Genomic DNA, 27316 nt, shown 5'->3' on the forward strand with positions numbered 1-27316 from the left:
TTGCCCTAGGCATTTGCAGCTCTGTAACCCCTTGTGGTTTCCATGAGCCATTCCTGCTGCTTCATGTGGCTTCCCTAACCTGGGATCTAAGCTGTGCCACTTTCTGCCATCTGATCTCTGAGTTAGGTAGTACAGAAACCCATTAGGCAGCCCCAAGACAGATTAGAACATAGCTAATAAGATCTACTCTACTATCTTAGGTTCACAGAAGAGAACCGGGGTTCATACCACTGTTTCTCCCTAACTGCACTGTTTCCCCCTAACAGTGGTTCTTATCACTGTTTCCTGGGCCATGTCAAGCCAGGAATAGGGTAAGGCAAAGGCAAGTGAAAAGCCATGACATTTTCTATCTTTTGAAATGTGACTTTTTCTTGATTAGGCATTCACTTGGTTGCTGCAGATCTTTGCCAGATTTCCAGGTTACCCATAGAGTTATTTTATCGAGTTTCTAGTTGTTTATTTATTGTTTCCATAAGGGAACAAGGGCTTGGAGCTTCTTAGTCCTTCATCTTGCTGACATCACTCCCTGTTCTCTATTATCATTTTGGTGATCCAAATTCATGCACGTTACACATTTAAAACTTGTCCCACCGATCTTGGATGTTCTATTCTTTTTTATTATCTTTTTTTTCTTTCTGCATTTTTGTTTGGGAAATTTCTATTGTGGTATTTCAAGTTCACTGATTCTTTTCTCAGCTGTGTTGAGACTACTGATAAGCCCATTAAAGGCATTCTTCATTTCTGTTGCAGTGTTTTTGATTTCTAGCATCTTTCTTTTTTAAAAATCTTTCCTAGACTTTGTATCTCTTTGCTACCACTACCCATCTGTTTTTGCAAGCTGTCTGCTTCTTGTATTAGAGCCCTTTATATATTAAGTGCAATTATTTTTAATTCCTTTTCTGATCATTCTAAAATCTGTGTCATATCTGAATATGGTTAGACTGTTTAACCTCTTCATACTATTTCTTCTTGCCTATTACCTTGCCTTATATTTTGTTGTTGTTGTCATTGCCAAGGGCCATACATCATTGTTAGGGAGTAGAAACTGAGGTATATAGGCTGAGGTGAGGTTTCATGCTAATCTGACGAGGAATTGTGCTGTGTTTAATGTTTACTGGAGCTATAGGTGCCACAGGCCTCCTATTCCTGTGTGTCATCATTTTTTTCTTCCATTATTTAGGATTTCCCTAAGATCTTTAAGGTCTTACACATAGTAGGTGCATTAAAGCTCTCTCAGTTATAACCCACTGATATTATATTGCAGCCCTGTTGGTATATTGTAAGTAGTAGGGGAAGGTGATCATTCCATAGTATTGTAATTAGTCTTTTAGTGGGCTATGACCTTCACAAGTGTTTCTTAGCTTCTTCCTCTTCTCTTATGTGAGACAGAAAAGCTCAAAGTATCTGGAGTTTAGAAAATGGCTTTCCCCCTAAGTGGGAAATGCTCTGGTAAATTCTTTTCTCTCAAAAAGTAAGCTTTTATTATAGAGAATGTTCTGGACTTATTTCAAAATGGTTACTTTTCCCTCCCCCACCACCAGAGATATGAATTTTTTCTCATCTTTTAACCATGAAAACTTGGTGTGAGGTTTCTAGAGTTAAAATCCACAAAAGTATAGTAGACTTTTAAGACAGCCGCCCCTAAGAGTTTCTCATTCTCACACTCAGCCTCCAGCAATTTATCAAAATTACCACTTAGTGTTCCTACAAGTTTATGGCTCCAGCAACTTCTGCTCCAAGTGAATTGATCTTGGCTCTGTTTCTCTGTATTTACCTGTCTTTCTAGATTAAGAAGTGGCAGCTTGGCCTGCAACCTCAATTCTCTGGTAGGTCTAAGAATAATCACTGATTTTTCAGTTTCTTCAGCTTTTTGTGTTTAAGGATGGAAGCAATGACTTCTAACTCCTTTACATGTCATAACTTCAGTTTGAAGAAGTTGTATATCTCTAGATGTTATTCACTTCCTCTACGTTTTTATTGGCACACATCTAACTCCCAGATTTTGGTTTCAAAACAGCATTCCCCGGCTGGGTGCAGTGGCTCATGCCTGTAATCCTAGCACTTTGGGAGACTGAGGTGGGTGGATCACATGAGGTCAGGAGTTCGAGACCAGCCTGACCAACATAGTGAAACTCCATCTCTACTAAAAATACAAAAATTAGCCAGGCATGGTGGCGCATGCCTGTAAACCCAGTTACTCCAGAGGCTGAGGCAGGAGAATCACTTGAAACTGGGAGGTGGAAGTTGCAATGAGCTGAGATCACACCATTGCACTCCAAGCCTAGGCAACAAGAGTGAAATTTCATCTAAAAAAAAAAAAAAAAAATGGATTTCTCCAAACAGGAACCAGGGAACCAGGGCAAAGATGAATTTTCTTATTGGCCTTTCTGCAATGCAGAGTTTGTTTGTTTTGTTTTGTTTTTTAAATTCACAATTAACTATGGATATAACACATCGGGGTCCAAGTATTATGCAGGTGTTTTCAATTACATCTTGCATCGTAAATAAGTAGCAAGCTTTATCTACCGAACAGAACAGGCAGTGAAATTTCAAGGTATCCAGGATTTGCAGAGTGAAGGCTTGCTTTGGCATGCCTATGTTCCACATTTCATTCCATTTTAAAACTTTCCATATTTCTTAATTTTGTGCCAGCTCTTCACTGAATTTTAGAAAACACTTTTGTATGTGATATAAATTTGTGTATATATCCTATTTATATTAATATACATGCAAGCAGTTTATTTTTTCAGTTGCAAGAGTGTGGAAGATTGCAATATGATGATGAATTCTTCCCACCCCTATAGGCACACACCTTTGTGTGAATTTGCCACATCTCCCATTTCTCTACACTTTGAAACTAGGCTTGGCCATATGGTTTTCTTCAACAAATGGGGTATTAGAAAACTGATAAAACAGATTTTTTTAAAGTACTGGCATTTCAGAACTTGCCTACTCTCATTGCTGTGAAGCCTGATACTTGAACTAGTCTGTTGGAGAAACCATATGGGAGAGAACCAGAGCACCCCAGCCAACAGCCAGTCAACCATCCAATGAATGAGTCTGTGCCAGACTATCTAGGCCCAGTTGAGCCACCAACTGACTATAGCTGCTTAAATGAACCCAGGTAAGATCAGCAGATCTACCCAGCTGATCCTAGCTCAATGATGATCCACCAACTCACAAGCTAATGAATGACTGTTGTTTTGAGTCACTAAGTTTTGGAGTATTGTGTTATGTAACAAAGGCAAATGAATAGCCACAGTATTTACTTCCATTTAACATGGATTAAATTTTCTCCATGACATATAGGTAAATTTTCTGTTTGAACAGAAAAAGGTAAGGGTTAGATAGAGAGCTTGGGGAAAGGACTTTTGATATTCAGTGAAGAGGTAAATCATGAGCAAGCAAGTTAATGGTCAAAGGATGTTAAGATCCCAAATAGTTTTGGAAAATACAAACTTGTACTATCAGCCATTCTTTTACCAGTACCCAAATGAAGAAGCGGAAAAAGTAGATTGTAGAGTTGTTCCTAATTTGGGTTTTTGTTCCTTAGATACAGTTGGGAAACTAAGGTACAATGATGTGGAGGGTTTTGGTAAAACAACAACGACAATAACAACAATAACATTTATTGATTTGCATATGTTGAACCAGCCTTGCATCCCAGGGATGAAGCTGACTTGATTGTGGTGGATAACCTTTTGATGTGCTGCTGGATTTGGTTTGCCAGTATTTTATTGAGGATTTTTGCATCAAAATTCATGAGGGATATTGGCCTAAGATTCTCTTTTTTTTTAATTGTGTCTCTACCAGGCTTTGGTATCAGGATGATCCTCATACACATAAACATAACCAATGACAAAAACCACATGATTATCTCAATAGATGCAGAAAAGGCCTTCAACAATATTCAACAGCCCTTCATGCTAAAAACTCTCAATAAACTAGGTATTGATGGAATGTATCTCAAAATAGCAAGAGCTATTTATGACAAACCCACAGCCAATATCATGCTGAATGGGCAAAAACTGGAAGCATTCCTTTTGAAAACCAGCACAAGACAAGGATGCTCTCTCTCACCACTCCTATTTAACATAGTGTTGGAAGTTCTGGCTAGGGCAATCAGGCAAGAGAAAGAAATAAAGGACATTCAATTAGGAAAAGAGGAAGTCAAATTGTCCCTGTTTGCAGATGACATGATTGTATATTTAGAAAACCCCATTATATCAGCCCAAAATCTCCTTAAGCTGATAAACAACTTCAGCAAAGTCTCAGGATACAAAATCAATGTACAAAAATCACAGGCATTCCTATACACCAATAATAGACAAACAGAGAGCCAAATCATGAGTGAACTCCCATTCACAATTGCTACAAAGAGAGTAAAATATCTAGAAATACAGCTTACAAGGGATGTGAAGGACTCTTCAAAGAGAACTACAAACCAGTGCTCAACAAAATAAAAGAGAACACAAACAAATGGAAGAACATTCCATGCTCATGGATAGGAAGAATTAATATCATGAAAGTGGCCATACTGCCCAAGGTAATTTATAGATTAAATGCTATCCCCATCAAGCTACCACTGACCTTCTTCACAGAATTGGAAAAAACTACTTTAAAGTTCATATGGAACCAAAAAAGAGTCCACATTGCCAAGACAATCCTAAGCAAAAAGAACAAAGCTGGAGGCCTCACGCTACCTGACTTCAAACTATACTACAAGGCTACAGTAACCAAAACAGCATGGTACTGGTACCAAAACAGTTATATAGACCAATGGAACAGAACAGAAGCCTCAGAAATAACACCACACATCTACAACCATTGATCTTTGACAAACCTGACAAAAACAAGAAATGGGGAAAGGATTCCCTATTTAATAAATGGTGCTGGGAAAACTGGATAACCATATGTAGAAAGTTGAAACTGGATCCCTTCCTTACACCGTATACAAAAATTAACTCAAGAAGGATTAAAGACTTAAATGTAAGGCCTAACAGCATAAAAACCCTAGAAGAAAACCTAGGCAATACCATTAAGGACATAGGCATGGGCAAAGACTTCATGACTAAAACACCAAAAGCAATGGCAATAGAAACCAAAATAGACAAATGGGATCTAATTAAACTAAAGAGCTTCTACACAGCAAAAGAAACTACCATCAGAGTGAACAGGCAACCTACAGAATGGGAGAAAGTCTTTGCAATCTACCCATCTGACAAAGGGCTAATCTCCAGAATCTACAAAGAACTTAAACAAATTTACAAGAAAAAAAACAAACAACCCCATCGAAAAGTGGGCAAAGGATATGAACAGACACTTCTCAAAAGAAGACATTTATGCAGCCAACAGCCACATGAAAAAATGCTCATCATCACTGGTCATCAGCAAAATGCAAATCAAAACCACAATGAGATGCCATTTCACACCAGTTAGAATGGCGATCAATAAATATTCAGGAAACAACAGATGCTGGAGAGGATGTGGAGAAATAGGAATGCTTTTACACTGTTGGTGGGACTGTAAACTAGTTCAACCATTGTGGAAGACAGCGTGGCGATTCCTCAAGGATCTAGAACTAGAAATACCGTTTGACCCAGTGATCCCATTACTGAATATATATGCAAAGGATTATAAATCATGGTACTATAAAGACGCATACACTTGTATGTTTATTGTGGCACTATTCACAATAGCAAAGACTTGGAACCAACCCAAATGTCCATCAATGATAGACTGGATTAAGAAAATATGGCACATATACATCATGGAATACTATGCAGCCATTAAAAAGAATGAGTTCATGTCCTTTGCAGGGACATGGATGAAGCTGGAAACCATCATTCTGAGCAAACTATCACAAGGACAGAAAACCAAACACCTCATGTTCTCACTCACAGGCAGGAGTTGAACAATGAGAACACATGGACACAGGGCAGGGAACACCACACACCAGGGCCTGTTGGTGGGGTTGGGGTGTAGGGGAGGGATAGTATTAGGAGAAATATCTAATGTAAATGATGAGTTAATGGGTGGAGCAAATCAACATGGCACATGTATACCTATATAACAAACCTGCACGTTGTGCACATGTACCCTAGAACCTAAAGTATAATAATAATAATAATAAAAGCAATAACAACAACAACAACAAACCCTCTTTATGTGATCAGTCCACAGGGAATAACAGCCACAGCTTATCTGAAAGCTTTGTTTGTTCCAGATATTTCACATGGATCATTTCATTTAATCCCCACAAGCTCTTGAGGCATATGCTTTTTTAGACAGTGTCTTACTCTGTCACCCAGGTTGGAGTGCAGTGGTACGATCTTGGCTCACTGCAACCTCTGCCTCCCATGTTCAAGCGATTCTCCTGTCTCGGCCTCCCGAGTAGCTAGGATTATAGCCATGCATCACCACACTCAGCTAATTTTTGTATTTTTAGTAGAGATGCGGTTTCACCATGTTGGCCAGGTTAGTCTCAAACCCCTGATCTCAGCTGATCCGCCCGCCTCGGCCTCTTAAAGTGCTGGGATTACAGGCATGAGCCACCAAGCCCGACCATATGCATTTTTAAAAAGCATCTGGCCCCCGTGTACTTTAGAAACTTTACTTTATGGATTCTATCTAACCTTGGGCAACAAATAGGTCACATATTTGACCCATTCTGCCCCTTGCAGAATAGCTTTCACTGAATTTGCATTGTAATGCCAAGTCCTTTGCTTTCATCAGTGGCCATTCAACATGTTATCATATGGGATGTAGGAATGTTCCTGGAAACTTTGTCTACTACTCATTTAATGAATTCTACATTAACTCCACATTTATAAAGAAAATGTATTAGGAGATACCTCGAAGGTAGCAAAACTCTCCTAATAACTTTTTATTTTATGATAATAATATCTTACTAATTGACTATTTTTCTCTTCACTTTAACTCCCAGGAAATACTGAAATTAAGGTTTGGTGTATCTGTAATCTGTTTACATCCTGATCTTTACTCTTTATTTTACATATTTAATTTGATGTGTCTTTGTTATAAGAGGTATTTGTGTATATGTATCATTGAACTTGCTGTATGCCACATAAGGCTCCAGATCATAGAATGAAGAGTAAAAACACTCTCTGCTCTCATGGACCATCAATCAAAAGTGGTAAAAATGCCAAGAATCAGAAAAAGGCTTAGTTTCTCTTTCAACAAGTACTTTAAGAAACAAATTCCATATAATCCTATTGCTTTGGGAGGCTGAAGTGAGAGGATCACTTGAGGCCAGAAGTGTGAGGCTGCAATAAACTGTAATCACACTACAGCACTACAGCTTGGGCAACAGAGTAAGGCCTTGGCTTTGGGGGAAAAAAAAAATGGAAAAAGGCAAGCTACTTGGCCTTATGCCTACAAAGGAGGTACACATTTTTTAATTTGTTTATTCGTTTGACATTTATTAAGTGCCTACTCTGTACCAAGAAGTTTACTAGATGCTGGTGATTCAGCAGTGAACAAGGCAAGTATCACAGCTGTCGTGGAGCTCACATCGCCTTCAGGAAAAGAGACAAGGAACAAAGAAGATCAAATGTGACATTACAAAGATTCCATAAGAACTATGGGGAAGAATGACAGGGACATTGAACAAGTCTGGGATACATGGAAGTCCTGTCTCCAGAAGAGATATTTAAACAGGGAACTAAGAGATAAGTGGCAAAGGGAGGTAGGAGGTAGAGAAAGAGTGTTCTGTGCAGACTGGGAAACACTCCACTTTCTCTTCAGAGGGCAATTGAGAATTATCCTCTCAGATCCAAATCCCCCATTTACCATCTCCTTCTTAATCTCTGCTTCTACCTTGTTTTGAATTTAAGTTTATTACTGTTACAGAATATTCTTAATTTTAAAGTTATATAAAGTATTATAAAATGCTTTTTTTAAGAAATAAAGTTGCCTTTTCACTTGTATCAGGTGTCTGATTTCTATTTTAACTGATGTTTGCCCACTTCAAAGAATTTTTTCATTCTTCATTTGAAGAAACCCAAAATAAGTAGACTGTGGTTCATACTTTTAAAATGTCTACATATACTTTATGGATCAATGAATAGGAATGGGAATATGTTCATAAAACAATTTGCCTGAAAACAAAGCAAAGCTAAATATGAAAAAATGAATAGTTAATTCTAACTATAATTATCCAACATACATATGCTTTTTTAATTTTTTATACTAACAAAGAAACATGTGCAACTAATTACTTGTTTGACACAATCCAAAGTCCTCCCACCTACCATATTCATGGGCTGGATTCTTCCTGTTACCCAGCTGAGGCCCAAGCCTGCCAATATGGGGACCAAGCTGGACTTGATTCGCGGCCAAGAACAGAAGGGGAGGAATTATGAGATTTTTAAGGGCTCTGTAGCTAACATCTGACTAAATGTATGTGTCTTCTTCTACATTGGTACCTAAATGCTATCCATGGCACTCCTGTCATTATATTGCAAACTATGATTTTATAATAGAAAAAACACTAGAATTGTGGTCATAAAACCTGGGTTTGGGCCAGGTATGGTGGCTCATGCCTATAATTCCAGTACTTTGAGAGGCCAAAACAGGAGGATCACTTGATGCCAGGAGTTCAAAACCAGCCTGGACAATATAGAGAGGCCCCATCTCTACAAAAAATAAATTTTAAAAAATCAGCCAGGCTTGTGGCACATGTCTATAGTCCTAGATACTTGGGAGGTAGAGGTGGGAGGGTCAGTTGGTTCCAGGAGTTTGAGGTTAAAATGAGCTATGGCCTCACCACCGCATTCTAGACTAGGTGACAGAGCAAGATCCTGTCTCCCCGCGCCCGCCCCCACCCCCAGAAAGGACCTAGATTTAAATCTCAGAAAATCTGGGTTTCAGTCCTGGGGAACTTAAAACTTGAAGAGCTGTAGGTAAGTGCCCAAGGGAGGAATGTAATACACACTTCTGCAGGTGTATTGCTTGATAGGACTGCCATAACAAAGTACCACATGCCAGGTGTCTTAAACAATAGAAATTTATTTCCTCACAGTTTTGGAGGCTAGAAGTCTAAGATCAAGGGGCTAGCAGGGTTAGTTTCTTCTGAGGCCGCTCTCCTTAGCTTAGAGATAATTGTCCTTCTATGTGTGTCTTTGTCTTAATTTCCTCTTTTTATAAGGACACCAGTCGGATTGGATTAGGACCCACCTCAATGACCTCATTTTAACTTAATTACCTCTTTAAATACCCTCTCTGCAAATACAGTTACATTCTGAAGTATTGGGTGATGAGACTTCACCACATGAATTGTGGAGGGATACAATTTAGCCCATAACACAAGGATGGATTGATAGTTTTGTAACAGTCCAATGGGTTCTTCTTGTCTGCTGCCTAGAAAAGCCAATGCACTGAGAACAGTAGGTTTTACAGCAAAGAAAGAGTTTAATAATTGCAGGGCCAGCCAAGCAAAAGACATTTATCAAATCCACTTCCCTGAAAGCTCAAAGGCTGGGATTTTTAAGAATCATTTGGCAGGCAGGGGGCTAGACAACAGGTCTGCTGATTGGTTAGGAATGAAATTATGAGTGTTTAAAACAGTCTTTGGGTCAGTTTCTGGGTGCAGGTAACAGGACTGGTTGAGTTCATTCCTTGGTATAAGTCACAGGTCGGGTGGAGTTACTTGGTTGCCAGAATGCAAAAGTCTGAAAAATATCTTTAAAACCATTTTTCGGTTTTGAAAATAGTGTTGTTATCTATAGCAGCAATTGGGGAAGTTACAAATTTGTTGAGTAGTAAGTGATTATAGAAAAGCAAGCTAGGGAACAACGGCTAGTTATCGTTTAACTAAACCTACATCTTAGCAGAATTCAGGCCCGTCCCATAATCCTCACTTTCTGGCCTTTCATTAGTCTTATAGAGGTAGTTTTGGACTACATGCAAGGAGGGGGCTAGTTTCAGGAAGGGACTGTTACTATCTTTGTTTTAAAGTTAATAAAGGCAGTTAGCCTGTGAGGTTAGAAGCAAGACAGTTAGGTCAGATTTCTCTTACTTTTAATAATTGTTGCAAAAGCAGTTTCATTTAAGGATCAGTTTAAATGATACTGAAGAAATGAAGGCACTTGACTTTAGTTGATGCTTGTTGTTGTTGTTTTTGAGACAGAGTCTCGCGCTATGGCCGGGGCTGTAGTGCAACAGCGCGAACTCTGCTCAATGCAACCTCTGCCTCAAGGGTTCAGGCAATTCTGCTGCCTCAGCCTACCAAGTAGTTGGGATTACAGGCACCCAGCACCACACCCGGCTAATTTTTTTTTTTTTTTTTTTTTTTTTTTTGTATTTTTAGTAGAGACAGAGTTTCACTATGTTTGCCAGGCTGGTCTCCTCGAACTCCTGACCTCATGATCAGCCTGCCTTGGCCTCCCAAAGTGCTGGGATTACAGGCGTGAGCCACCACACCCAGCCTTGTAGTTGATATTTAATAAATGCTAGTTAAACCTAAAAAAGGCCGGGCGTGGTGGCTCATACCTGTAATGTTAGCACTTTGGGAGGCTAAAGTGAGTGGATCACTTGAGACCAGCAGTTTGCAACCACCCATTCAAAACCCATCTCTATTAAAAATACAAAAATTAGCAAGGTATACTGGCGTGCACTTGTAGTCCCAGCTACTCAGGGGGCTGAGGCATAAGAAATGCTTGAACCCAGGAGGCAGAGGTTGCAGTGAGCTGAGATCACTCCACTGCACTCCAGCCTAGGTGACAAAGTGAGTCTCCGTCTCAAAAAAAAAAAAAATCTAAACAAATATGTAATTTTTGAAGTATCCATTGTTTCTAATGTTTTTCATATCTCTACTCCTGAATCATAGGAAATTTAGTGTTGAAGGTAAACTAAACTGAACAAGAAATTTGTACTTTCCAAAGGAATACACAACAACGATCTTGTAATAAAGTAATTCCAAAAGCTTGAGTTACTTCTTTTGCTGCTTTTGAGATCCAGCAGTAATCAAGGAGAAATATCTATGTGATCATACTGTTCACTAGGCTCATACAAATTTTCTTTTTGGGAATTCTGAGTATTTCAAACGTTCCAGTAACGGAGTTGGTGTATTCAAGGTTTTATTCTCAACTAGAGTCAAACTTTGTTTTTGTTTTTGTTTTGAGACAGTGGCTTGCTCTGTTACCCAGGCTGGAGTGCAGTGGTGCAATCTTGGCTCACTGCAACCTCTGCCTCCTGGATTCAAGCAATTCTTGTGCCTTAGCCTCCTGAGTAGCTGGGATTACAGGTGTGCAGCACCAAGCCTAGCTAATTTTTTTGTTATTTGTTTTTTTTTTTAATTTTTAGTAGAGATGGAGTTTTGCCATGTTGGTCAGGCTGGTCTCAAACTCCTGGCCTCAAGTGATCATCTGCCAACCTCGGCCTCCCAAAGTGCTGGGATTACAGGTGTGAGCCACCACTCCTGGCCTAGAGTCAAACTTTTTAAGTTTGATTGCTTGACTCAGAAATCCAAAATGTGTGCAAATGTGTATGTATGAAGGTTCAATTGACTTTCCTTCTTCATTATAGAAAAAGCCCATTTTGCCTCCACTTACACATTCATTTCAGTATTTCTGATATGTTGTGTCCATTCTTTAAATTTTCCTTTGAGCCATTCGACATCTGCCTTGCTCCCTCATTAATAATGAGTTAAATAATAGTCTATAATTCCTGCAGCTCAGGAGAATCACTTGAGCCCAGAAGTTTGAGGTAGAGTGAGCTATAATCACGTCACAGCACTCCGGCCTGAGGGACAAGTTCACTGCAACCTTTCTCCAACTTTACAGAAAGTTCATCATTCAATAAATTCAGTTTTGCTTGATCAACACTTATTTGGGTGGCCCTTTTTTGGGAGCTGGCAATCTACAACATATAGAGTAATAGCTTTCTAACTTTTGTGACTATGACCCACAGTTAAGAAGTACATTTTACATTGCAATCTACTAGACCCCCCAGTCCCTGTGTATGTGTCTCCGTGTATATAACAAACAAAATTTTAGGAAGCCAGAAAACAATATTTGCTCTTTCTATAGGCAAAGCACTCTGATATTTCTATTCTATACTATTTTTTTAAATGCTGATGTTGAGCATTAAATTGATGAGGCAGAATCCGTATTTTAAAAAGCAAGACCATTCAGAAGAAATCATTGTTATCATTTGTGTAAGGCTAGGCAAAGAGAGTCTTAGCCTACTCATAATATTACCTGCCCCTCCTCACCTATCAAGTGAAGTGAATGCAACAGAATGACTCTCTTTTTCATGAGCACTGCACAAAGAAGGGGCATTCAAATGGGAACATCACCACACACAGACAATTAAGGCTTAAGGACCAGAAGGGGTGACACATATTTCACAGATGCCGCTGGGAACAGGAAATATCAGGGGTCAGATGGTCCTTCTGTGTAAATCTCCCGGAACGTAGCCACAAATGGAGAGCAAGGTGCATGTCTGTGAAGTGTAGAGAGGGTTGTAAAGTTCTTAATGGAGTGGGATAGATTTCTACCTTCCTGGCAGAAGAAAAAAAATCTCAAAATTGAAATTAAGCTGAGTGATAAAAAGACAAAAAATAGTTATGTGTTTTTCATACCTGAATTTATGCCCTAAGATTCATATTAATCCCTTAAGATTATTTCAAAACTAGGATTTATGTTATGGAAATTATTTATTCTTCAGATAATGTTTTTGGAATACCGTTGTGCTATCAATTAAACTCATAGGTACTAATTTAGAGTAGACATTAATGGTTTTAGAGTAAATATTAGTGGTAAGAATCGCCTGCTTTCACTGCATACTCTCATTGAGACCAGAAAAGTTGAACTATTAACTAGCATATTTTTGAACTAGGTAGTAGTTTACAGGAAGAAAACTAATACTAATTAAACCAAAATATAACCAGGGCAATATTCTGAAGGATTAAATTTATAGTTTAGTAAATTAAGCTATATTCACTAATTGTATTAGCTCAGACTGCAATAACAAAATACTATAAACTGCGTGGTTTAAACAACAGAAACGTATTATCTCACTGTTCCAAAGGCTGGAAGTCCAAGATTCAGGTGCCAACAAATTGAGTTTCTGGTGAGGTCTCTATTCCTGGCTTGCAGACGGCTGCCTTCTTGCTATGTCCTCGCATTGCCTTTCCTGGATGCATGTGGGGAAAGAGAGCAAGACAGCAAGCTGTCTGGTGTCTCTTCTTATAAGGACACTAATCCTATTGAATTAGGGCCCAACCCTTATGACCTCATCTCACCTTCATTACTTCCATATAGGCCCCATTTTAAAATACATTACTTTGGGGGTTAGGGCTTCAACATATGGATTTTGAAGGAGACACAATTCAGTTCACAGCACTGTTTTGGGATAAAAACCTAGCAGAGGAGTCGTGATATAGGAACAAAGAGATTTATTGCATTTTCAGTATTTCTTTAAGCTTACTTTATATTTTGATCTAAGACGCAAAGTTGACTTCTTTCAAAACAGTCTTTGTAGAATAAATGGTAATTCAAAGGCCAGGTTTGGAGCAGGTGCAGTAGTTCAAACCTGTAATCCCAGCAGTTTGGGAGGCCCAGGCAGGAGGATTGCTTGAGCCCAGGAGTTCAAGACCACCTGAGCAACATAGGGAGGCCCCATCTCTACAAATAATGTTTAAAAATTAGCTGGGTGTGGCGGTGTGCATCTGTGGTCCCAGCTACTCAGGAGGAATCAGGAGGATCGCCTGAGCCTGGAAGGTCAAGGCTGCAGTGAAAAACAAACAAACAAACAAAACAAAGGCAGTTTTAACTACAAATTAATCTATGTTATATTTAGTTAAAAGGGGAAAAGGCATTTTTATATACAGCTCTGACAATTATTTTAAATCTTAAATGACTGTTACATTTCTTCTTAAATGGCTGCTACTGCAATAGACTATTATTCCAGAAAACCATTTGTGAAATACATTATTGTTAGCAATGTGCTCATTTCCTTGTCAACAGAAATGTCTTTCTTTTTTCTTTTTATTTTATTGTGTGTGTGTGTTTTGTTTGTTTGTTTGTTTTTTGAGACAGAGTCTCACTCTCAAATGCAGTGGTGCATTCTCAGCTCACTGCAACCTCTGCCTTCTGGGTTCAAACGATGCTCCCACCTCAGGCTCCCAAATGGCTGGAACTACAGGCATTCACCACCACAGCTGACTAATTTTTTATTTTTTGGTGGAGACAGGGTTTCACCATGTTGGCCAGGCTGGTCTCGAACTCCTGACCTCAAGTGATTGACCCACCTCAGCCTCTCAAAGTGCTGGGATTACAGGCATGAGCCACCACACCCAGCCAGAAGTGCCATTCTTTTAAACTGCTCCTAAAGTCACGTGATTACAAGTTTTGGCTCAGAATCAGACATAAAAATTTATCTTTTTTGTAATAGTGGATGATGATGATGATGATAATGATAGTGGTGGCAATGATGATGAAAATAATACCTCCTACAGATTTATTTTATTGAAACATTTTTATCTCCTGTATAAACTGTTCATTTTGGCAAATAATGTGCCATATTATTCAGAGTGACTTGTCCAGGACTTACCTGAAGGTTATGGTTATACTTTTGTTGTATAGACAATGTGCTCTCAAAATCAGCTGTATACTTTTTGATTACTCACATGTTCCTGAATTTCTTACAGGCATGAGGTTAAGAGACAATTAAAATGAATGGAGTTTTACTGGAAACTTTACTGTTATGTTAAATTCATAATCCCACAATTCCTGGTCTATTACTCACATCAGGATAGCTATCATTCACAATATGATTATGTATTTTGAAATATTATAACTGTACTGAACAAAGACAATCATGTTTCCTAGAAAATGGATTGTTAGGCATTTTAAACTGATGCTCATTAGGGACAATTTACTTGCTGAATAGCAATCATTTTTGCTTTAAGAGAAACCACCTTGGGGTTTAATGTATACACCCTTAAAACCATTATCAAAGCATAATTTATATACCCTAAAATTTACTCATTTTAAGTATAAATTGTATGAGTTTATACTTAGTAAATGTACACAGTTCTGCAACTACCACCAGAATCGAGTTTTAGAACACTTTAATCATCCCCAAAATTCCCTTATGCCCCTTTCCAGTCATCTCCCACTCCCAGCTGCAAGGCAAGCACTTACCTCCTCTCTGTTGTTATACTTTTGCCTTTTCCAGAATTCAGATTCATATTTTATATGTCTTTTGTGTCTGATTTATTTTACTTATCGTGATGTTTTTGATATTCATTCACATTGTTCTGAATATCAGTAGTTTCTGCTTTATTTGCTGACCTGTATTCTACTGAACGTTACATGCCACATTTTGTTTATACATTCACCAGTTGATGGCTATTTGAGTTGTTTCTATTGTTTGGTTATTATAAATAATGCTGCTAAGAACATTTGTGTACAATGCTTTGGGTGGACATTTTATTTTCATTTCTCTGAAGTAAGCATGTAAGAGTGTGTAATTGCTGGGTCACGTGGTAGATACATGTTTTTGTGTTTAAGACGCTGGCAAACTGTTTACCAGTACATCACTTTGCATTTCTACCAGCTATGTATGAGAGGTCCAGTTATACCATAGCTTCACCAACACTTGGCATTTCAGTCCTCTTAAGGTAGTCTAGAAGATGTGTAGTAGTATCTCATTGTGGTTTTAATTTGCATTCCCCTAATGACCAATGAGGTTGAGCGTCTTTTTGTTAAGTGCCTATACAAATCTTTTGCCTGTTTTAAAAAAAATGAGCTGTTTATATTATTGCTGAGTTATAGAAGTTCTTAATTAGATCTGGATACAAGTGCTTTGTCAGATAAATATTTTGCCCATATTTTCTCCCAGGCTGGAGCTTGCCTTTTCATTTTCTCAGTGATTTAAACAAGCAAACGATTTTAATTTTTCTGAAGTTCATTTATTAATTATCTCATGTATGGCTTATGTTTTTTGTGACTTATCCCAAAGTCACAAAGGTTTTTCTCCTATGCATTTTCTGGAATATACACATGTTTTTACCCTTACATTTAGGACAATGATCCATTTTGAATTAATTTTGGTGTATAATGTGAAGAAAGATTCAAAGTTTATTTCCTTTCCATGTGGATATCCAGTTATTCCAACACTATTTCTGGAAAAGATTGTTCTTTTCCCATTTGATTATCTGGCCCCTTTACCAAAAATCAACTGACCACATAAGTGTGAAGAATTTATTTCTGGAGTCTCAATTCTGTTCCATTCATCTATATGTCTACCTTTATGAATCCTTTCATTTTTAATCCTTTGGAAGAGGGTAATATTTAGAGAAAAATATATATGTTCAATGCTGTCCACTGAAGCTTACAATTTATCAAAATTTAAATATGATAATAGGCAAACAAGGACAATTACTGGTTCTTTAAAATGTATTCTTACCACACAGTTTAAAACAAAATGGTAATTAAATCATTTTGGATATTTTACTGAATCTAGAAAAAACTAGAAAAGAAAGTCCTATTGTTTAAAGAAACAAACCACTGCTAATAACTGCTGCATTGACTGTATTCATCAAGAAGAATAATTTGCAAATTTAAGAGGTATATAAACATTATTATGAGACAATGAAAGCATAGCAAGAACACACCTAGTTTCTTTAAACTGCTTCAGGTCTTTCAGCCACCAGTGAATTACATTCTTGGGTATAAAACATAATACTATGATGTAACTATATGCATGGTTTGAAAGTCCCCTCCAAAACTCACATGGAATCCCCACCTGATAGTATTGAGAAGTGGGCCCTATAACAGGTGATTGGATCATGAGGGCTCTACCCTAATGAACGGATTATTCCATTCATGGATTAATGGATTAATGGGTTACCATGGGAGAGAAACTGGTGGCTTTATATGAACAAGAAGACAGACCTGAGCTTGCACACACAGCCCCTCACCATGTGATTCCCTGCACCATCTCAGGACCCTGCAGAGTCCCCACCAACAAGAAGGTCTCACCAGATGCATCCCCTTGACCTTGAACTTAGCCTCCATAACCATAAGAACTATATTCTTTTTCTTTATAAATTACCCAGTTTCATGTATTCTGTTATAAGCAACAGAAAACGAACTAATACGCCATAGAACTATAATCAGTAATTTTGAGAAATAGAGAACACAAGAGTTGCCAGAAGACTGAAGATGCACAGATGTTTCCATTTTCAAAACATAAAAAATGAATTCCAGAAACTAAATGCTAATAAGCATGATATTGAAAGCTGGCAAAATTATAGAACAGATGAAGCATATAGTTTATCAACATCTTTTCAAGTCATCAGTAGAAGATAAAATTGTTTCTTCATCAAACTAAATTACTTAAATTATATACCTGAAAATGGCTAACAAAATGCTGAATTATTGTAAGGATCCAGTAAATATCTTTTAGAAAAAAAAAAAAAAAAAAAAAAACCAACCTCAAACCTGTCTCTGGCAAATTCTATAACAAAGAAAGAAAATGAAATCAAAAACAGAGAAAACTACACAAAATTATGTTTTAAATATCATGCATAATTCTACACTTAAAAATAGAAGATCTTGACCTGGGTGTGGTGGCTTATGCCTGTAATCCCTGCACTTTGGGAGGCTGAGGCAGGCAGATCACTTGAGCCCAGGAGTTCCAGACCACCCTGGTCAACATGTTAAATCCCATCACTACTAAAAATACAAAACCAAAACAAAAACATTAGCCAAGCGTGGTGGTGCGTGCCTATAGTCCCAGCTACTAGGGAGGCTGAGGTAGGAGAATTGGTTGAACACGGGAGATCGCGCCACTGCACTCCAGCATGGGTGGCAGAGTGAGAGACCCTGTCTCAAAAAAAAGGAAACAAGAAAAATAAAAGAAAATCTTGGCTAAGTATGGTGGCTCACACCTGAAATCCCAGTACTTTGGGAGGGGAAGGTGGGCAGATCACTTGAGGTCGGGAGTTCAAAACCAGCCTGACCCACATAGTGAAATCCCCATGCCTACTGAAAATACAAAAATTAGCTGGCCATGGTGGCGGGCACCTGTAATCCCAGTTACTCGGGAGGCTGAGGAAGGAGAATCACTTGAACCTGGGAGGCAGAGGTTACAGTGAACCGAGATCATGCCACTGCACTCTAGCCTGGACAGAGCAAGACTCTGTCTCAAAATATATTTAAAAAAAGAAAAAGAAAAAAAAAAAAAGAAAATCTAGATGAAATGGACTCATCTCAAGTTGTCAAAATTGATAGCTCCTTCTCTGTATATGGCAGTACTGGTGACACAAAGTATAAACTAGAAAATACCCAAGTGGAGGTTAAATATATGAATTTAGAGTCCAGGGAAGAAGTCAGGCCTGGAAATTTGGGAATAGTCAATGCATCTGTGGTATTTAAATCCATCACATCGGAAGAGATCACCATGGAAGACAATATGGACAGAGGAGGTAAGTCCAAGGACTGAGTCCTGGAACAACCAGGAATTTATTCATTAACAGAAAATGAGGAAGCAGCACTTTGGGAGGCCGAGGCAGGCAGATCATCTGAGGTCAGGAGTTTGAGACCAGCCTGGCCAACATGGCGAAACCCCGTCTCTACTAAAAATACAAACATTAGCCAGGCATGGTGCCAGCGCCTGTAGTATCAGCTGCTCGGGAGGCTGAGGCAAAAGAATCGCTTGAACCCTGGAGGTAGAGGTTGCAGTAAGCTAAGATTGTACCACTACACCTCAGCCTGGGCGACAGAGCAGTACTCTGTCTGAAAAAAAAAAAAAAAAGAGAGAGAGAGGAGGAGGAAGTACAGCCAGTGAGGTGAGGGGAAAGAGACGTGGGATAAAGTAGATCCTGAAAGCTAAATGAAGTAAATGTTTGAAAAGGAGGAAATGATTGACTGCATCGAATGGTGCTGAGTAGTCAGATAAGATGGGGACTGAGAACTGAAGCAAAGTGGGGATTGGACAAGAGCATATTTTGTCCCTAATTGACAACAGCCTAATTGGAGTTAGTTTAAGATATAATGAGAAAGGATAAAAGAGAGAAAAACAGTACTTTGAAGAGTTCTTGCATAGAGAGGAGTAGGAAAATGTTGCTGAAGCTGAAGGGGAATGTAAGTTCAAGGAAATTTTTTTTTGTTAGGATGACAAATGTTATAATACGTTGTATGCTAGGAAAAATAATTCCACAGAAAGAGAAAAATTGATGATGTAGAAGAGAGGAAACAATAGGAGAAATATTCTTGAATGGTTTAGAGGCATCACAAGTGGAATATCTGGTGTGAGATGTAGCCTACACAACTTGCCCATGCAAGGCAGTGTATATAGGCTCCCATACTGTCAGACCAATCGATTTAGGAGGTGTTGCAGGTTAGGTTTCCCAGAAGGCAAACACTAAGACAGAGGGGTGAGCCTAAAATGTTTATTGGGGAGTGACTCCTGTAAATGGAAAAGACATGAGTCAGCTGGAGCCATCAGACAACAATGTAGACTTCTATGATGCTGTCCTCACAGTCTCTGCCAGCCCAGCTCCAAAGTCAAGGTTGCCTGTTAGAGGAGTCCCACCTTGGATGGAAATGAACAGACCCTTGCACATTGCCTCGCTCAGTCGTTGGCTGAAGACCACGAGAGAAGCCTATGGCATCAGTTTGAAAGCAGAAGGGAACCCTGAAGGGATTAATTGCTGGAAGCTAGCCGCTAAGCACACTCCTTGCAAATGGACAACTAGCCTTTTATTGAAGGGAGAGCTGAGCGGACACATCTTCACGTCCAACACAGAATAGGAAGATGTAGAAATTCTCTTTTGTTTACTTTCATCTTCACAGTTGCATTAGGCCATTCTTGCATTGCTATAAAGAAATACCCGGCCGGGCGCGGTGGCTCACGCCTGTAATCCCAGCACTTTGGGAGGCCGAGGCGGGCGGATCACAAGGTCAGGAGATCGAGACCATCCTGGCAAACACGGTGAAACCCCGCCTCTATTAAAAATATAAAAAATTAGCCAGGTGCAGTGGCGGGTGCCTGTAGTCCCAGCTACTCGGGAGGCTGAGGCAGGAGAATGATGTCAACCCGGGAGACGTAGCTTGCAGTGAGCCGAGATTGCGCCACTGCACTCCAGCCTGGGTGACAGAGCGAGACTCCCTCTCAAAAAAAAAAAAAAAAAAAAAAGCAAAGAAAAAAAAAGAAATACCGAGATTAGGTAATTTATAAAGAAAAGATGTTTAATTGGTTCCTGGTTCTGCAGGCTGTACAGGAAGCATAGTAATGTCTGCTTCTAAGGAGACTTCAGGAAGCTTACAATCAAGACAGAAGGTGAACAGGAAGCAGGCATACCATATGGTGAAAGCAGGAGCAAGGGGTGAGGTGGTGTGCCACATACTTTTAAACAATCAGATCTCACAAGAACGCATACACTAATGCAAGGACAGCACCAAGTGAATGGTGCTAAACCATTAATGAGAAAACCATCTCCATACTCTAATCACCTCCCACCAGGACCTGCCTCCTATTTTGGGGACTACATTTCAGCATGACATTTGGACAGGGATACACTTCCAAACTGTATCAGCGGTGAAGTAATAAGCAAAGTCATCAGCTTGAATGAGATGAGGGGAGAAAGACTGTTGGAGGTTTCCAGCAAGAGGAGAAAACATGAAGCAGTTGAAGACTGCAAGAGTGAATATAGAGAGATTATTAGGCAGCCCTGATAATTTATTTAGTAGTGTTTAAATTTAAAGCAATATCAGCAGAAGAAAGATCGGCAAAAGAAGAAAGAATTATAGAAATAATTGAAGAAAACTTGGTTTTTAAAATATTGCTAGCAATTAGTCAACAAAAACAGACTACATGTAAGGAGGCAAGAATCATGTTGGTCTCGTATATTACTAAAGAAGCAACAAAACATATTTTAAAAATATAAAACATAAAACATACAAAAGTTGTGCATCAAAAGATTCTTAGCCCTAAGAAATAGAAAACCCAATATAACTAGTATAAACAATAAGGCAGATTTACTATTTCACAAAAGAATTTCTAATTTGGCTCTGAGATTGGTTAATTTAGTGGCTCAAAGACCTAGGTTTCTTCCATTTTTCTGCTTTGCCAGGCTCAGGAGATCAGCTTATTCTGAGTTACTCATCCCCTTGTTCATGAGTTGGTCCTACAGTTCCAGGCATTAGAGGCAGACATGAAAATATCGAGCAGAATAAGAAAGAAGATCTCACTGGCTAGAGTTGTGTCACATGCCCATTCCAAAGCCAGTCACTATTAAAGGGAAAGCCATTGATTTAAAGCACATGTCTGGGTAGAGAAGTGTGGACTGCCCAAACAAAATCAGAGTTTTCTTAATAAGAAAAAAGGAGAAATGGCTGCTGGGTAGGCAATCAACAGTACTTCTATGAGAAGAAGAACATATTGTAACTTGTAAATTTAAAAATCCAGCAAAACTATCATTTTTTTATTGAGGACACATCCTCAGAAATAAACACACTTAGAAAATATACCACCCATATATCTTTCTTCAAAATTTTTCTTGAAAATATTATAGATAACTGAGAGAAGAATAAGACAACTCAAAAAGAAGTCATGTTATGAAAAACTGATAGTGATCAACGAATCCAATAGCACAAAGTTAAATCTGATTGTTTTAATTGTTTTTAAGAAGTATACCTGCAAATTACATTAAAAACTAAATACTTAAATGACATTTAAGCTAGGATCTGAAAACTAAAAAGTATTTAGACAGGTAAAGAGTTGAGAGAAGAGCATGCCAGACAGAAGGAATGATGTGAGCATTTCCTTAAGGCTGGAGCGGAAATAAGCATAACACAGATTAGGAAGGTGTCAGATCACACTCAGCCTGTGTGCCATGTTAGGAATTTGGAATTTTATTTTAAGCATACTGAACATTGCTAGTGTTTTAAGTATAGTAGTCACATATCTCATTCTATTTTAGGAAGATCATACTGGTTTCTTTTTTTTTTTTTTTTTTTAATCATGCCACATTATTTTAAATTACATGCAAAGATCTAACATGTCACCCAGGGACCATTTCACCCACTGCTGTGTTTGGCCGCCAGTCTTTTGTCTCTCTCTTCAGCAATGGTGAGGCGGATACCCTTTCCTTGGGAAAGAGAAATTCATGGTTTGTTGCCCTTGCCAATAACAAAAATGTTGGAAAGATAAGCGGCAAACCTGCTGCCATTGGCATCTTTCATGTGAACCACGTCAAAAGATCCAGGGGTCTTCTCTCTGTGGTGATCACACCAATTCTTCCCAGATTAGCACTTCCAGTCACCACACACAGGTTACCAGCGTCAAACTTGATGAAGTCAGTAATCTTGCCAGTCTCCAAATCAATCTGAATGATATCATTCACCTTGATGAGGGGATCAGGGTAGTGGATGGTGTGAGCATCATGAGTCACAAGATGAGGGATCCTTTTGTGCCCACAAAGATTTTTCTCACTTTTCACAACTTGTACTTGGCCTCTTAGGTGTAATATGATGTACGGCAAAGCGACCCTTGGTGTCATAGATCAGATGGAAATTCTCTCCCGTCTTGTCAATGCTGATAACATCCATGAATCCAGCAGGGTAGGTTATATCAGTTCGGACCTTTCCATTGATCTTAATGAACTGCTGAATGCAAATCCTCTTTACTTCATCTCCTGTCAGGGCATACTTAAGTCTGTTCCTTAGGAAAATGATGAGGGAAAGACACTCTCTCAACTTGTGAGAACAGTGGATGGACGAGGAGCAAATACACTGGTCAATTTATCCAGCATCCAATGCTTTGGAGCTGCTACCCACTTCAGATGCTTCTTGGGACCATAAGTCATGGCTGTGTTAAGCAAGGAAAGAGGACCTCCATCTTCCAGTGTGGGTAGAAATTTGGTTTCTCTTTAAAAAGACAGATGGGAGCAAGGCAAGGGTGAAGTTAGGAAGCTACTGAAGGTGAGAAATTATGTTGTTCATACTGGGCAGGAGTGTGAAAATGAAGAGATATTGATCAAATGGAAATACATGTAGAGATATGCAATATGACAAGATGAAGGATTGCAGATGTATGAGGATGAGTTGAGGGAAACGGTAGAATCAAAAGGAGCCAAGCTTTTGGCTGTGTGGATGGTAGTACCACTTACTAAAAAGGTAAGGACCAAAAGATTAACAGGTTGCAGCCGGGGAAAGGAGATGGGAGAAGGGCACCAATAACTCTAATTTGAGTTAGTCTAAGTTAAGATGAGGTCATTAGGTTGGACCCCAATCCAGTACGACTCATGTCCCTATGAAAGGGAAGTCTGGACCCAGATAGACAGACAGACAGACACACCTGCATGAGTGCACACACACACACACACACACATATACAGAGAGAGAGAGAGAGAGAGACAGCCATGTGAAGACAGAGGTAGAGATCAGAATTGGGTTACCACAAACTATGGAAGGCCTGGGGCTACCAGAACCTGAAGGTGTTAAGGAAAGATCTTCTGCTAGAAACTTCAGAGAGAGTATAGCCCAGCCAACATCTTGATTTCAGACTTCTAGCATCCAGAATACTGAGGCAAGCCATTTCTCTTGTTTTAAGCTACCCAGTTTATGGTACTTTGCTACAGAAGCCCTAGGAACTAACACATCAGGTTAAATTACACATAGTCAAATTATAAAATTATGATAAATGTATTATATGACCAAATGATAAAATCCATTTCCTTGCAAATATCCTGAATTATCTCGCCTTTATCTTGGATAAAAAATAAAACCTCATTCCAAGATGGCCAAATAGGAACAGCTCCAGTCTACAGCTCCCAGCATGAGCGACGCAGAAGACGGGTGATTTCTGCATTTCCAACTGAGGTAACGGGTTCATCTCACTGGGGCTTGTCAGACAGCGGGTGCAGCCCACAGAGTGTCAGCTGAAGCAGGGTGGGGCATCGCCTCATCCGGGAAGGGCAAGGGGTTGGGGAATTCCCTTTCCTAGCCAAGGGAAGCTGTGACAGGCGGTACCTGGAAAATCGGGACACTCCCACCCTAATACTGTGCTTTTCCAATGGCCTTAGCAAATAGCACACCAGGAGATTATATCTCGTGCCTCGCTCAGAGGGTCCCATGCCCATGGAGACTCACTCATTGCTAGCACAGCAGTCTGAGATTGAACTGCAAGGCAGCAGTGAGGCTAGGGGAGGGGCGTCCGCCATTGCTGAGGCTTGAGTAGGTAAACAAAGCAGCCTGAAGCTTGAATTGGGTGGAGGCCACCGCAGCTCAAGGAGGCCTGCCTGCCTCTGTAGACTCCACCTCTCGGGGCAGGGCATAGCAGAACAAAAGCAAGCAGCAACTTCTGTACATTTAAACGTTCCTGTCTGACAGATTTGAAGAGCGTAGTGGTTCTCCCAGAACGGAGTTTGAGATCTGAGAATGGACAGACTGCCTCCTCAAGTGGGTCTCTGACCCCCGAGTAGCCTAACTGGGAGACACCTCCCAGTAGGGGCTGACTGACACCTCATACAGCCAGGTGCCCCTCTGAGATGAAGCTTCCAGAGGAAGGATCAGGCACTAACATGTACTGTTCTGCAATATTTGCTGTTCTACAACCTCCACTGGTGATACCCAGGCAAACAGGGTCTGGAGTGGTCGTCCAGCAAACTCCAACAGACCTGCAACTGAGGGTCCTGACTGTTAGAAGGAAAACTAATGAACAGAAAGGACACCACACCAAACCCCTTCTGTACATCACCATCATCAAAGATCAAAGGTAGATAAAACCACAAAGATGGGGAGAAACCAGAGCAGAAAAGCTGAAAATTCTAAAAACCAGAGTGCCTCTTCTCCTCCAAAGGAATGCAGCTCCTCACCACCAATGGAACAAAGCGGGATGGAGAATGACTTTGACAAGTTGAGATAAGAAGGCTTCAGACTATCGGTAGTAATAAACTTCTCTGAGCTAAAGGAGGATGTTTGAACCCATCACAAAGAAGCTAAAAACCTTGGAAAAAGATTAGACAAATGGCTAACTAGAATAAACAGCATAGAGAAGACCTTAAATGACCTGATGGAGCTGAAAACCACAGCATGAGAACTACGTGATGCATTCACAAGCTTCAGTAGCTGATTCAATCAAGTGAAGAAAGGGTATCAGTGACTGAAGATCAAATGAATGAAATGAAGTGAGAAGAGAAGTCCAGAGAAGAAAGAGTAAAAAGAAATGAACAAAGCCTCCAAGAAATATGGGATTATGTGAAAAGACCAAATCTATGTCTGATTGGTGTACCTGAAAGTGATGGGGAGAATGGAACTGAGTTGGAAAACACTCTTCAGGATATTATTCAGGAGAACTTCCTCAAGCTAGCAAGGCAGGCCAACATTCAAGTTCAGGAAATATAGAGAATGCCACAAAGATACTCCTCAAGAAGAGCAACTCCAAGACACATAATTGTCAGATTCACCAAAGTTGAAATGAAGGAAAAAATGTTAAGGGCAGCCAGAGAGAAAGGTCGGGTTACCCACAACGGGAAACCAATCAGACTAACAGCAGATCTCTCAGCAGAAATTCTACAAGCCAGAAGAGAGTGGGGGCCAATATTCAACATTCTTAAATAAAAGAATTTTCAACCCAGAATTTCATATCCAACCAAACTAAGCTTCATAAGTGAAGGAGAAATAAAATCCTTTACACACAAGCAAATGCTGAGAGATTTTGTCACCACCAGGCTTGCCTTACAAGAGCTCCTGAAGGAAACACTAAACATGGAAGGAAACAACTGGTACCAGCCATTGCAAAAACATGCCAAATTGTAAAGACCATCGAGGCTAGGAAGAAACCGCATCAACTAATGAGCAAAATAACCAGCTAACATCATAATGACAGGATCAAATTCACACATAACAATATTAACCTTAAATGTAAATGGGCTAAATGCTCCAATTAAAAGACACAGACTGGCAAATTGGATAAAGAATCAAGACCCATCAGTGTGCTGTATGCAGGAGACCCATCTCACGTGCAGAGACACACATAAGCTCAAAATAAAGGGATGGAGGAAGAACTACCAAGCAAATGGAAAACAAAAAAAAGTAGGGGTTGCAATCCTAGTCTCTGATAAAACAGACTTTAAACCAACAAAGATCAAAAGAGACAAAGAAGGCCATTACATAATGGTAAAGAGATCAATTAAACAAGAAGAGCTAACTATCCTAAATATATATGCACCCAATACAGGAGCACCCAGATTCATAAAGCAAGTCCTCAGAGACCTACAAAGAGACTTAGACATCCACACAATAATAATGGGAGACTTTAACACCCCTCTGTCAACATTAGACAGATCAACGAGACAGAAAGTTAACAAGGATATCCAGGAATTGAACTCAACTCTGCACCAAGCTGACCTAATAGACATCTACAGAACTCTCCACCCCAAATCAACAGAATATACATTCTTCTCAGCACCACATCGCACTTATTCCAAAATTGACCACATAGTTGGAAGTAAAGCACTCTTCAACAAATGTAAAAGAACAGAAATGATAACAAACTGCCTCTCAGACCACAGTGCAATCAAACTAGAACTCAGGACTAAGAAACTCACTCAAAACCGCACAACTACATGGAAACTGAACAACCTGCTCCTGAATGACTACTGGGTACATAACGAAATGAAGGCAGAAATAAAGATGTTCTTTGAAACCAATGAGAACAAAGATACAACATACCAGAATCTCTGGGACACATTTAAAGCAGTTTGTAGAGGGAAATTTATAGCACTAAATGCCCACAAGAGAAGCAGGAAAGATCCAAAATTGATACCCTAACATCGCAATTAAAAGAACTAGAGAAGCAAGAGCAAACACATTCAACAGCTAGCAGAAGGCAAGAAATAACTAAAATCAAAGCAGATCTGAAGGAGATAGAGACACGAAAAAACCTTTCAAAAAATCAATGAATCCAGGAGCTGGTTTTTTGAAAAGATCAACAAAATTGATAGACTACTAGCAAGACTAATAAAGAAGAGAGAAGAATCAAATAGATGCAATAAAAAATGATAAAGGGGATATCACCACCAATCCCACAGAAACACAAACTACCATCAGAGAATACTATAAACCCCTCTACGCAAATAAACTGGAAAATCTAGAAGAAATGGATAATTTCCTGGACACTTACAGTCTCCCAATACTAAACCAGGAAGAAGTTGAATCCCTGAATAGACCAATAACAGGCTCTGAAATTCAGGCAACAATTAATAGCCTACCAACCAAAAAAAGTCCAGGACCAGATGGATTCACAGCTGAATTCTACCAGAGGTCCAAGGAGGAGC

General features: G+C 39.4%; 1 pseudogene; it reads right to left on the minus strand.

Moving 5' to 3' along the window:
- Window positions 1-21595: 21595 nt before the first annotated feature.
- LOC102138863 (small ribosomal subunit protein eS4, X isoform-like) lies at window positions 21596-25163 on the minus strand (annotated as a pseudogene).
- Between the last annotated feature and the right edge of the window lie 2153 nt (window positions 25164-27316).

The sequence above is a fragment of the Macaca fascicularis genome, chromosome 11 (genome assembly GCF_037993035.2).
Source record: "Macaca fascicularis isolate 582-1 chromosome 11, T2T-MFA8v1.1".
NCBI lineage: Eukaryota > Metazoa > Chordata > Mammalia > Primates > Cercopithecidae > Macaca > Macaca fascicularis.